The sequence below is a fragment of the Rousettus aegyptiacus genome, unplaced genomic scaffold (assembly GCF_014176215.1).
Source record: "Rousettus aegyptiacus isolate mRouAeg1 unplaced genomic scaffold, mRouAeg1.p scaffold_m13_p_7, whole genome shotgun sequence".
Taxonomy (NCBI): Eukaryota; Metazoa; Chordata; class Mammalia; order Chiroptera; family Pteropodidae; genus Rousettus; species Rousettus aegyptiacus.
Window position 1 is genome coordinate 82660710 of NW_023416310.1, and position 13998 is coordinate 82674707.

A 13998-nucleotide genomic window follows, 5' to 3' on the forward strand; every position below is an offset into this window, starting at 1 on the left:
AAGAATGGGCTGATGACATTGTTAGAGCACTTGGATCTCCAGATCTTCCAGTTCTGTGAGCCAATGAAGTTTTCGTTTTGCTTAATTTTGAGTTGGGCAGAAAACAATTGGGTAGAAATACAGTGATTACAGTGACCTCATTGAGACAGTGCAGGGTGGCAGAATGACACAGGATTAGGGGTTATAAAATAGTCATGACAGTGACATTGACTTGTGACCTCAAGCAAACTCCTTAATCTCCCTTAGTCTTGGCCTCCTTTGTGCTAATACAGGATCCTATAAAAGATGAGACCCCTTTTCATCTTGTTTTTATTCTAAGATCCATTGCTTTAACTTTATTAATTGGTGATTTCTCACCTAGAAGTCATAGCATTCCATACGCACATCTAGCTAGAGCAAGGCTTATTTCTAGATGAAGATCACATCTCTCTGCTCCTGGTCTCTCTCCATCTCTATCCCAAGTAGCTATTTCACTAATGTGTGTCCTTAGCCACAGGGCCTGCACAACAGTACATGACTGGCTCTGAGAAAATCCATCCTTTCCATTTGGAAAATCAACTTGACTACTTGCATTCAATGACTAGGAAATTATGTACAAAGGCCACTATGTGATGTCCCTTACTTGACGTCTTTAGTTTTCCCTTTGTATTCCTATAGTAGCTGTTACAATCAATGGCTTCTGCACAAAAGCAAAATAAAAATGTCTAATTCTTTTGAAAAGGAGATTCACATCTATTTCACTCAAACACATATGTGCCGGTAGACTCTAACACTAGAAATTCTACTGTAAACTAGCAGTGAAATCAGAATTTTGCTGAATGTTCTGTACTATTTGTCATTTGCCTTCTGAACTGAGCTGAAATCAGTAGATGTGGATATCAGCATGCCTTTGGGATTTAATTGTGTGCAGATTTTTAATATCGTACAGTTTTAGAAAAACCCGAGGCTCATCCTATTGACATTCTCCTACATGGCAAGCTGCTGGGGAAAAGTCTCAGTTCTGTGTGTGTTCTAAAATAGAGTAAGCCTCACACTGAGGCCAAGAGAGTGCTTGAAATTTAAAGTATGTTACTATTATTTATTGGATACAGAAATAAACAAGACCAGGCTAGTTAGGCAAGTGAGTTCTCCTAGTTGGCTCCTGTCACAATTACCTGTTATTAATTGAATTTACCTCCAGTGTACCCAGATATTAATAGAGGGTTTCATTGACCACGAATAGCCACCATTTGTAAGTTCTATAGATGTTTTTATATCAAAATTTATAGGTAACTTATGAGATCCTAGACTACACAGAGATATTTACATGATTTGTATAGAGTTGTTTTTTTGTTTTTGTTTTTTTTCTCCTAAACTGGTGCCTCCTTAGCAATTAGTTTTTGGGAAACCTCTAGTTAATTTTCTACGTAAGCATAGAGAACTTGGAAGCTTAATAGCTATGTCAGGGAGTTTGACATTCTCCGAAAGATGCAACTTTCAAGTTTTAAAATCCTTCCCTAAACCTGATCAATGATGTACTTAAGTATGCTTACAAAAATGTATAGCCTCCCTTATAGTTACCAATTATACTTCAGGATAGACCTTTTGATCCTGTTTAGAATAAACCACCAATGTCTAATCTATAGTGTGTGTGTGATGATCCAATGGAAGGAGCTCTTCATGCGGGTACTGTGAAGGTAGCTTTCTAACTGATTGCTCTGATTCCAGTATTCCCCCTTGATACTTCATTCTAACCTACATCAGATGTATTTTCCAAACTGACATCTGCCCCCAAATCATCTTCCCAATTAAAAACTTCCCATTGGCTGCTTGTTGCCTCTAGGATTATTAATGATAGTAGTAATGATAATAATTATGAAAGCCAGCACTTAACTGAATTTATGCTAGACACTATGTGTTGTACTTTACATATATTTTCTCATTTAATTTTTATAGTAACTCCATAATTTTGTGATTGTGGAGAGTGAGGATCAAAGAGGTTAGGCTGTTTATTCAAGGTCACATAGCTAGTATGTGATGGAACCAGGATTGACACTCACATCTGTCCGATAAAGTTCATACTCTTAGCCATGATGCTATTCTGACTCTTCCGCCCGCTGAACCAGGTTCCTTGGCTAGTCATTCATAAAATGGCAACATTTCATATGTTTTTATAAATCTCTTAATGCTCTTTAACACACACCCTTTTCTCTAGCTCAGTTTTCTTTTATTGTCCTTAAAAAGTCACATTCTGTCTTTTAATTCTTTAGTTTTTTTTTCTCATTTCTCCCAAACTCTGCACTTTTGCTCTTCCTTTTCACCTTTAAGTAGCGTACCCATTCTCTGTGTCCTCAGTCATTCAACAAACAGGCCATTATTATCAACCACTTGCCGATTGTCTTTCATAAATGCTCAGACTTGTGTAGGCATCAGATCTGGAGCAGGAATCTGCTTGATGATAGAAACAGCTGAAAAAGATGAGCCTGTTCCAGTGTCTCGTGCTCAAGAGAGAAGCTAGGAAACAATCAGAGTCCTATTTATTAAATCTCATCTCGTATCTTCAGCAGCGAATAATCTTATTTCTTTAAGGCAAATCACAAACTCCTTGAGCATAAAACCAAGCCCTGTTCTCCCGTGTCACTTTCACTCATATCCGAGATCTGGTCCGATAACCGCGTGTGCCTAAGATAATGTTTTATGCCCCACGTACTTTTCCTAAGGAATCTCTTTGTGGTATGTGTTTATTCAGTACTGTGAATGTTTATATCTGCAAGTATATTTCCAAATATGTAGAAGGATAATGTGTAAAGGATAAAGGACACTGGAAAGGGAACCAGGAATTTAAGAATCAAGACTAAGAGCCGCTGACCATTGTGTGCGTCACTTGATAAATATGCTCTCTGAAGATAGAAGTGAAGATTTCTGCTTTAGTGGCTCCATAGAATTATTATGCTAAGTCAAATGACCTGAAAGGCTTTAGAAAACATGTTTTTTACCAGAGATTCTCAAAATGTGGTTCAAGGACCCATGGGAGGAGGCAGTCCCCATATTAGTGTTCAACCGGAGAAACAGACCAATGAGGGAAACATATTAAGACACTTATTGTAGGGAATTGGCTTTCTTGATCATGAGGCTGGTGAGGCAAATGTGAGGGCAAGCCACCAGGCAGGCCAGGCTGGAATCCTCAGGCACAAGCTTCAGCTGCCATCCACCGATGGCATTTCTTCTTCAGGGAAGACACAGCTCTGTTTCTAAGGCCTTTTAACGGATTGAATTAGTCCCTCTCAGATTATCTAGGATAATCTCTCTTATTTAAAACTCATGATTATGGACTTTCATCACACCTGCAAAATACCTTCACAGTAACACCTAGACTAGTGCTTGATTAAACAACTGGGGACTGTAGCTACATCAAGTTGACACATAAAACTGACTGTCACAGTCCCCAAAACTCTTCCAGGGGGTCCTCAAATCCTCCTTTTTTCCAACTAAGTATGAAGCTGGATTTTTTTTATATACTTCAAACAAAACTACATAGTATGACAGAGTAAACAGACATGAGAATCCAGCTGTCTTCTGATTAATCCAAATAATAAAGAGCTTTAGAAAAATTCTCACTGATTTTTTTGTTTTGAAAAAAATAGTTATTTTTCATAAAAATGTTACATATTAATGTGTAATGAATATGTTATTTTTTAAAGAAATGAATAATTATTTAAAATGTTCTGTCTCATACAATAAGTATAGGTAGATGTAACACATATAAACAAAACTTGGGATCCTAAATAATTTTTACGAGTATAAAGGAACCCTTATCCCAAAAGGATTGAGAACCACTGTCCTATCTAGTGTATAACCTTACCTTTATCAATATAACAAACACCTCAGTAGTTATTCTTTATTAGGCATAAATCATTGTAAATGCCTTCCGGTGCACAGCATGAAGCAGACAGTGTAAAAACTTGGCCACACTTTATAAATATCAAAGCCATCTAATCTGTTCCTCTTCATGCACTGATTTAAACAAATTATTCAAAGAATCCCAAGCTCCTTTTGTGACCTCCGAATGACTTGATGCTATAAAACACCTATTTTAATTTTGTCTATACACACTTTCGGCATCAGTATTCAGTATTTTATTCTGAAATTTATTTTCTGCAGATCCTAGTAGGTTATCTCTGCCAAGTTTCTTTACACCACGGTCAAAATATTTCTGTTGGGGATATTTTTATTCATGTTTTATATACCAAAACTTAGTAAGCTAAAAAAGTGGGTGGGAAGAGAATTGCGATGACTCTCTATCCTAGTGAGTAAACACTGAATTATTCTTCAGTGTTTAGTCACCCTTTGACTAACCACAAAAGTCAGAGGAAGGAAAGTCATGGAAAAATCAAAACATGAAAGAAAAAATGACCAAAAGATGGTGCAAAATTGATTTGATGAAAATTAATCTAGGCAGAAATGTCATATTACAAAACACATTAACATTATATAGTGTCGCCTTTAAGACTACAGTCAAAGGAGCATAAGTATACTCTTTTAAGACAGAAGGTGCAAACTAAGACTGCTGTGGGGTCCAGGCAGGTGAGGTGACCTCCTGAGGCAGTCCAGCTGAGGAACAGGGGGCACCGGTGCCCTGTCCAGAGTGAGCGGCCACTCTTCAGCAGTAGCCAACTCCTGACTTTTAGGAACATGTACGCATGGTCGTCTGTTCTTTGGCTTATTCCACAAAAAAAGGAACCCACATTATTAGAAGAATCATCCCAATGTTTAAGTACTGCCAACTAATCTAAAAATTTAAGGCTGTGCAGGCCCAACAAAATATTTCTGCAGATCATTACCACTGTGAAACGTCTGGTTTAGGAATCCTGAATATCCTAGAAATCGCTTGAAGGCAAAGGACAAAGAGGTTTCCATGCACTTAGATATCCTCTAGTCGCTGTTGTTTTTCGGCTGCACCTGCCCCTTCCCTTTCAATACCATTTAAAATAAAGGTTCCTCATCACTATTTTGTTTTCTAAAATTACTTCAGAAATCAAATTATTCGGTGAAGACCCAGACTGAGATTTCATACTCTTTCAAACTGCTCATCTTTAAAAGATGGCTCCACTTGATCCGAAGAAAGAACCAAGGTTAAGTTGAAGAAGGGTAGACAAGTCTCACCAGACTCACCTCACTTACTCTGTGAATCAGGCCTGCAGCTATCCTCACCCATCACCTCAGGAGTTCAGGAAACATCTAGGGTAGGATTTCTCAACCTTAGCCCTCTTGGCATTTATGGCCAGATAACTCTTAATGGTGGAAGGATGTCCTGTGCAACGTGAGATGTTTAGCAGCATCCCTGAGCTCTACCCACTAGATGCCAGTAGCGCTCCCAGCCCAACCTGACAGTCAGAGATGTCTCCAGATATTGCCAGAGGCACTGCTGTGTTTAAGGGTGGGGGGGGAATCATCCCTTGCTGAGAACCGCTGATCTAGGGATAGTTGCGCATGCCCTCCGGGTGTCTCTCACCCCTTCTCAGGCTGCTGACATTGTGTTCTTCCTAAGAAAAGTCATGGTAAATGAAATACGTTTCATCGTGTCACACTTACAGAGATGCTTGATGCCCCAAGCACCTGCCCGGCTGTCCATCCCTCGGTCCTGAGGGGACTAGTTTTATCGCTAATCTCTCACATTGCCAAGTCCTCATATTTTTATTTGTTCACTACTTCTCATTAATCCTATACCACTGTTTGTGACTGGTCAACCAGCTAAAGAGCTTCAAGTTACTTTCCATTCCAAGTACTTAAGATGTCATTTTGCTTGTTTAGTGAAGATTCATCTAGACCCTTGCCTTTCTCATGACTAAAATTAAGACAAATAAGTATGACTTATCAAAGTCACCATAAGATTTTCCCCACAATCTTATCTGTTATGTTTCAGTCTGGTTGAAGAATTTTATGACTCTGTTTTGTTTCTTTTTATAGGAATAATTATGTCAGTGTATTAAGGTTATTGGAGAATTAAATGAGTCAGATTATATAGAGTTCTTAACAGTCCTTGACATCAAGCAAGTGCTCAATAAATTATAACAATTACCACCAGTAAAATTTGCACAGCGTATAGTAAATATCGGTCTTAAGCTTATAAAGTTCATCCTGGTAGTATGGTACTGTCAGTGGGAGATGGGGACAAAAGCCTTTGTTAATAATTGCTTCTTTAATTGGCAAGTTTGGGCAGCAAGAATATATTAAAGGCTAAACTGAAAAACTGCCTAAACTTGTATGAAAAGCATGAGGTAGTCAACAAGAAATGCAAATGCATACAAAAATGCTCAATTCACTTTAATGTAAAAAAGTTGACTCCTGGAAAAGAGAACTATATAAAGCTCTGTGACATGTGATCTTTCAACAGGATTTATGAGGGACTTCCAGGAGCCAAACAAAAGAAGCATGGCCTCTCAAAAAACAAACACAGTAGTATTGCTGGCCTATTATTTGCTATTAGGGTTCTAATTAGCTAGACAGTGGTGTTCAATCCAACTTCGTGATACAAATAACTTGCTGAATGCCTGTTAGTATTTATAGGTTCTAAGCACTTGGAAAATGGGCCTATGCTTTGAGGACCCCAAAGCCATTGGTCAGCATGACAACCCAAAAAATGTTCTAGACTCTGTGGTCCCCACAGTGTGTGGGCCTCTCTCTTTATTGTGGATGTGGTGAGGGAAAGAGTACTGGCCTTCGCAGTGAGGAAATGTGGTTTGTGGTCCTGTCTTTGCCAACTTCCTATGTGGACCGGAGCAGGCATTAACTTCTGTAAACCTCAGTGTCCTCACCCACGGCACAAGGAGGCGGCGCCAAACAACCTCTGCCTTCTGGTGCTAACATTCTGTGATTAACCAGATCTGTGAGTCCAGGTCACACTTATGCCAAGACACCATGGGGACTCTGAGAAGAGTGAGGAAAAGGAGCAAGGACTTGCAAAGCATTCTTCTCTTTAGCAGATGGAGAACTGTGAAATGCCAGGCGCCTTGTTAAAAATTCTAGACTGTCCAAAGTGTTGGGTACATTTCATGTTCTTAAAATTTTCTAGCTCGTATCTTACATAATGACAGCTACTCAGATTTTAGATGTTGTGGGTGTTTCATCTTTTCTATGTCCATACTTGTTCTTAGCAGTCTGATAGGATCCAACAGTACTCAGAAGTTCACAGTTACCCCCAGAAACCAACCAAGATCATGTAGAAAGATTTTCATGCTGTTAGGTATATTTATTTCTTTCCATCTCCTTTTATTCCTAAGCTTGATAACATCCCTCTTTTGCTACCCTCGAAATAAGTTTAGTGCTTGTTCTACCTTCTTTATGGGCCCACCAGTAACTGTCCATCAATGTGACAACTGGCTAATGACATTTACCCCAATTAGCAGAGTTACAGGCAACTCAGTAGGAGGATTATACGTGAAAATTTCCTTTTACGGCATAAATCGAAGCTCTCAATAAGCCCATAAATAATTCTAATTTTCTGTATGTTTAATATATTCACATAATCTGTAAGTACAGTACATTGGTTCCACTTTCCTGGTTTTGTATAATCAAAGAGTAATCAATGAGAACTATGACCACTGCAAAATAGGACTTCTGAAGCTCCGAGGGCAAATTCATCACCAACGCTCATGCACCAGTCACTGCAGAGAGTTTGTTCTTTCTTTCTTAAGTGCCCTTGAAACCCAGCAACTGAATTCTATTCCAAGCCCTCAAGGAGAGCTACAAGGTTATAATTGTCTCACACGTAATTACATTCATTGCCAAAGGTGAATGGACAAAGTCATTTTTGTGCCTTGTACAGAGGAGAAAAGCGCTTATGAATTTTGATATCGCCAGCTCACTGATTCACAAAAAGTAGAAATTTATGCAAGAACCATGTCTAACAGTGACAGCGTTGTGTAAACACACAGCCACCCCGAGAACACTGCCTTCACTGTTCGGGGACTGGGGCCCACACTCACAGTCACGCTATTCTTTTCTTTCTCTCATGACCCAAGCGAGGTGGCCGATTTTCCCTTTTCCTTGACTGGTCAGAAGTGTTTCTTTCCAGACTAGCTGCCTCTCTGGCCTTCCAAGGGAGTGTTAGCTTAACACCTCGCCTTGACACCATCAGATATAATCAGAGAAATGAAAAATTCCATAGGAAAGAGACATGGTATCTTAGCCAAGCCGTGCAAGAGAAATAGTGCCACTTTCAAGCCCTGTTTTCTGTAGCATCTAATGGAGCCCGGTCAGGAGGGACGTCGGCTTTGCTGGGGTAAGTAAAAGCAACCTGACCCTTCCCGTGTGATGGGGAAGTGATCATCTCCTATGATCACTGATTCTAAGGTTTTAATAGGCGCAGAATATAACTATTTTCTCTATATCACATTTGAAATTTCATTTGGCTTGCTGGGTGCGAGATCCACATTCCTTTTGTAACAGAATGTATTTTTTTCCAGTTGATTTCATTAGGATTAGCTGATGCCAGATTCTGCTTCCTTATGCAATAGAGCTCACAGCCCGAATGTACCTGAGTACGTGTTATGACAAATAATGTATCCCACATTCATTCCGCGCATAGCCTGAGGAAAAAGATAGTTAGTGACTTGTTCTCAAAGCATAAAGAAACTGTAGCTTTGAGGAAGAGAGTGAGATCATTATATGGCTTCGGCTTCTCAATTTCATCTCTAAACCAAAACTAGCAAATTGTAGTAGTTTTGAACTATAGGTGGAAAGTTTAGTTTCCATTTGAGTTCAAAAGAGAAAACTGATGCTTGAAGAAAAAAATGTTTACTCCCTGAGTGTTTACTACTCACTCCAGAAAAAGGTCCCATTTATGCATTAGCGCCCCATAAGGTCCTTGCTGAGTATCTTTAGTACAATCCCACAGTGGTACACTGTTAGGCTGTTAAAACATTTCCAACCCCAAGGTGTAAAGTCAATTTTTAAAAATCTCTGAACAGCTAGTTGGTTTAGCCTGCGAGAGTTCATATACCTGACAAATCTCATTTATCCTCTGAATTTGCTGCACGATTCTGGTCCGGGTAGCCAGAGAGGAATTCAAAGTTCCGGGGAGGACCCTGACCTCCAGTCAGTGATCTGGCACCTGCTCCTCCTCCTCTCGTCTTATTTCCAGGGCTCGCAGACATACGGCCGAGAGTACGAGGAGTGTTATTCCATTAACAGATGCACTGTTACACGCGGCCATTAATCAGGCAGATCACAGATGTTGTTTTCTTTCAAGATGTTACTATAATTACTCCTAGTAACACCTACTGAATTTGTCATTTCATTGCCATTGACGACTTTTTAAAAATTTACCAGATAATTTATTTCTTCAATTCCGTCTCTATGGATTTAAGTTGTATTTGAACCTCGAAGCGTTCAGAATCTGTCCTCTACTTGTCACCATATATTTCGCAAAGAATGCAGCAAGGAAACCTCACATATGGATGGATGAAAAGGTTCTTGAGAGACTGAAGGTTGAAACCCACATGCTGAGTTTGCAATCAAACCATGTTCTCCTTATGCTAAAAGATGGAAGTTATTGTTTTGAGGCATATGGTGCTAATAAATCCAGTCGAAGGAGTCCGCTGTTCTCAAAGACAGAGCGAGGAAGGGAGCTTAGTCCAGCTGCCCTGATTACAGCAGGCGAAGCCGGGACCCAGAGAATTGAAGGCTGAGTTATGGAGACAAAACAACAACCAGACCCCCAGGCTCATGGCTATCAGTCCAGTGTTGGTTTTTCTACTACACTCATTCTCTTAATGGCCCTTGCCGTGTCAGAAGGGAATAAAAATCTCGACTTGAAAGTACACTAAAACAGGTTGGATTTCTGAGACTGGCTCTACCCACTTACCTACTCTCCTAAAAGCAAAAATTCGGCCAGACCTTCTTAAATTCTGGTTCAAATCTAGGGAGCTCTGTCTTCATTGCTGATTAAATATCAATCACTTCCTTTTCAGTGACATTCTTTTGAAATTTTCTTCTAAACAATTCAAGCATCTAAAGCCCTTCTCATCTTTTAATTCTCTACGAAATTTTTATTGAGAGATTGAGTAAGTAGGTAGTAACAGTAGCAGTGGTATGGCTTCATAGAAAAAAAAAATAGGCCTTGGGATTGAACTTGGATTTAAATCCCCGTCTTACTTCTTCGTAATTATATGACATTGGGCAAGTTACTTAGCTTCTCAGATCCTGCCATTAAGAGCGTGTGCTCCTCTTACCCCTTACATATTTATTACAACGTTGTTAACTATTTTCTTTTTGCCATACTTTACACCTCCACGTCTATTTCGTAACTATCCATTTGTACTTCTTAACTCCTTGGCCCTTGTTCACCATCCCGCCAACTCCCTTCCTATCTGGTAGCCCTAAAAATATTCTCTGCATCTATGAGTTTACGTTTGTTTTTCTCGTTGTCGTTTATTTAGTTCTTTAGATTTCACATATACGTGCAATCATGTGATATTTGTCTTTATCTGATGTATTTCATTCAGCACAATACCCTCTAAGTCCATCAAGGCAATATCTTGTTCCATTCTAGATTTAGTGGGTTGATCACTTTGTGAGTTATATAGATCTCTAATCACTATGCTGTACAACCGAAACTAATGTATGCCAATTATAACTGGAAAAAAAAATCATTGAATGGCACCATGTAAATATGAGCAACTAATTGTATATTATATTTCAACAAAGCAGAAAAAAAAAAGGTGTGTATAATTGCCTAGTACAGCGCAATGACTCCCTTACAGAAGGCTTAATAATTAATAGTTATTACTATTGATTGGAATCAGATGAGAGAGAATGTTAACTGTCGTGGCATTCTTTTAATGTTCTATAATGTCTTAATGTCTAAAGGAAGAAAAGAAAATCTCATTTTCTGCTTTTTGTATTGGTGATCACTGGCTGCTGCTGAGCCTTGCAGATGGCTAGCAACCTGCAAATAAACTGTATTATTTAGGAGGAGGTGCTTACGTGCATTAGCCGAGGTTGCTGCACCAACCTTGGTGCAATATTGTATCAGTCTGAACTCACTAGGTTGAAGAAACAGGGCAGGGACACAAAAAAAAATACATTGAGCGTTTCTTTGCCCCATCTACCAAATTAAATAAACATCCCAGGTCCATGCAATCACTAGCAAGCTTGATGGTGGAGTTTTTGCATACGTGTCACTATATGCTCTCTACCTTTCCTCCCCAAGTACAACCTAGGGCAGAGGCTCTCAAAATGTGGCTGCTGCGCCAGCTGCATCGATGTGACTCAGGAACTTCCCGGAAATACTAATCCCAGACATGCTGAGGCAGGAACTCATGAAGACTCAAAAATGTGTTCTTATCAAGATTCTACATGGTTCTTGTGCTCACGGGACTTAGAGAACCATGAGCTGGAGAATCTGCCCAGATACTTTATGTACTGCAGTGTTACTCAAAGTGAGGTGGAAATAGCAGGACAGCACTTAAAATGACCTGATAAGGCAACTTTAGGGAACAAGCTGATACGGCTTCAAACAGCTGAATCGCATGGTGAAAGTTTTCCTTCTCTTCTCTTTCAATCCTTAAGTCTCAGTTGGATGTTAATGGATCTTTAATATGTCTCTAACCATTGCCAATCCTCCACCACCACCACCACCCCCCAAAAAATAAAAGAGTAGGATGCAAATTCAGTGTCTTTAGGGAGCAGCAGAGCCTAGCTATTTAGTGTTATTTTGGTTTCTTTGCCTTTACTTTTATGAATACGTTCGATTTCTGACACATTATATTTGTTGTAGATTTAAGTGGTAATAAAAAGTTTCCTTTATAGATCTTTACATGCGTCGATTTAAAGAAAAATTTTAGAAAACAGCAATGCGATCGATAATGTGGGGATCGCAAACACCAGCGATGTGGGGGTGAGCGCTCTCGGTGGAGAAGTCACTCCAGTGCTTTCGTTCGTCTGTGGCATTTATTGGCTCTACTACTACTTTCCTTAGCCTCGGTTTTCTCATCTCTCAAACGTGAGTAATGATACCAACATCATAGGGGCGGTGTGAGAACTTATGTATGAAAAATGCTTGCTACAATCCTCAGAGTATGGTAGGTTCTTGCTACATTCTTATTTCTGAAGCTTTACTTAGAAGCCAGATTGTCCTGTGTTCTTATCTGAGTTTTAGAGTCCTTGTTTGTAAGACAACAATAAAGAAGACTGAATGGTCTCAAAGGGCCCTTTCTGCTCTTAGCTAATGTATTTATACACATACAGATAGTGCATAGGATAGACACATACTACATTTATAATAAATTCTGTATTTCTCACCTTTATGTAAGCATGGTGTAGGCTTACGAAGCTGTATTTCCTAGACATAAACCTTGAGTGTTTGGGAATAATAGTGAAAGTGGGTGAGCTCTGTTGGAAAAATAGCAAGTCAAGGCATGAAGAATGTGCAAGCTGATGTACATTTCAGAGCTCAAAGGTAATTTCATTGTATTTTATTATCATCTGTCAAACTTAAAGCAATACTGAAACTAGAAAATAGATTGTCACGGAGGTTTCTGAGGACAATAGTTTCCATGAGTTGGTGTAAATATATTCCAAGAGACTTGTTCCTACTTAATAACCTGCGTTTTTCCTCCTGAATTGCTTACACATTTGCTTATAGCGTTTGAAAGGCAGCTTGTCCTTTGCTGTCAAGTGAACTTGATAGAATAATAGAAGATTCAGAAAAATTCAATCAGATCTTGTTGCTTCTCAAGGGAATGTTTCGACTACTTATTCTGGTTAAGGAGAAAAAGAGAAGACGGTGTTTCTTGGGTCTTATACAAACCGATGACCAGGTTTAACAGCTCAGGTTTTAGTTAGCAGGTGCCCTGTTCCGTTTCCCTTAGCAGCATTCCAGGGCGGTGCTCCTGGAGTTTGGGGGCCCTTTAGAAAGTGAAAGGAATACCTAAGGGGTTACTAAAAGATTGCGCTGCCACGAAATCAGAGGTAGTAACCATCGACTTTTTTTATTGCTTGTAGCATTCTTGTCAATCAGGAGAATTAAAATCAGGAAAAATGGTGACATCAGTTTCTCTTCATCAGAATATAAAATAGCTTGCACTGTCCTTTACTTAAGTGACTAATAAAAGCATCCCAGAAACTAGATCCTTTCAAATATTAGTGATTCTGGTGAAACACCACAGTGGGGCTATTCAATTTAGCTGTCACTTAATTGAAAATTACTGTGTAAGATCCAGGAAATGTGCTTGAAGTCAGGCAGACAAGGGATTTGAGCTACTGTCTTATTATCTTTATGCTCTGGTCTCCTCAACTATAAACTGAGGATAAAATGCTTCTACTTCACAAGATTGTTCTGAGAATTAATTAAGGAGATAATGTTGGAAATAACCAGAACAGCTAATATTCACTGAGCGCTCACTACCTGCCGGGTGCCATTCCAATGGCCAGGATCATTTAAGCCTCAATAAATCTCTGAGGTAGCTACTACTCTTATCTCCAGGTTATAGAGGTGGGGACAGGCCCTAGAGGGAACATAATTAATTTGCCAAACATTATGTAGTCCAGCTGCAGATGTCTCTTATAAGGCTTAAAAACACAACTTTTTTCTTAGTACTTCATATGAGTTGAACCATGTGAAATTACAGCTAGCGGACCATTTTCACACATATAAATAGCAATTTCATGTGGTTCTATCTAATAAGTATTAAATAGGAATTAATAATAGCTATAATTGCTACTGCTAATAATAGTAGCGATAATAATGTTGATTTTATCTTTGAATGTCCTCAACATAAGTAATTATATTGGCATTATATAGGCCACTAGCTTGGCAGTCAGGAATTGGATGAACTATGGGTCTCAGTTTCCTCATTTTAAAATAATAGGGTTTGGCTTGTTCAGATCTAACAGTCAATGGCAGAGCTTTAAAAACTATCTATGGAGAAGGACCAGTTTTTTGTCCAGTTCATCTTGGACCAATAACTAGTTCTACTGTGAATTATTAGTACATAGTTCATGTCATACAAAAGATGG

At 39.1% G+C, this 13998-nt stretch overlaps 1 protein-coding gene across 2 annotated transcripts in view; it reads left to right on the top strand.

Annotated features, from left to right (window-relative positions):
* ATP10B (ATPase phospholipid transporting 10B (putative)) overlaps window positions 1–13998 on the top strand; it is a 234197-nt gene that overhangs the window by 38577 nt on the left and 181622 nt on the right. Inside the window, exon 1 of one of the 2 annotated variants that reach the window (XM_016167062.2) lies at window positions 5520–8260. The exons of the other annotated variant lie outside the window; for it this stretch is intronic. The gene's annotated coding sequence lies outside the window, so the exon portion shown is untranslated. Of the gene's footprint in view, window positions 1–5519; window positions 8261–13998 lie in introns of those variants that run through there. 2 annotated transcript variants of the gene reach the window in all.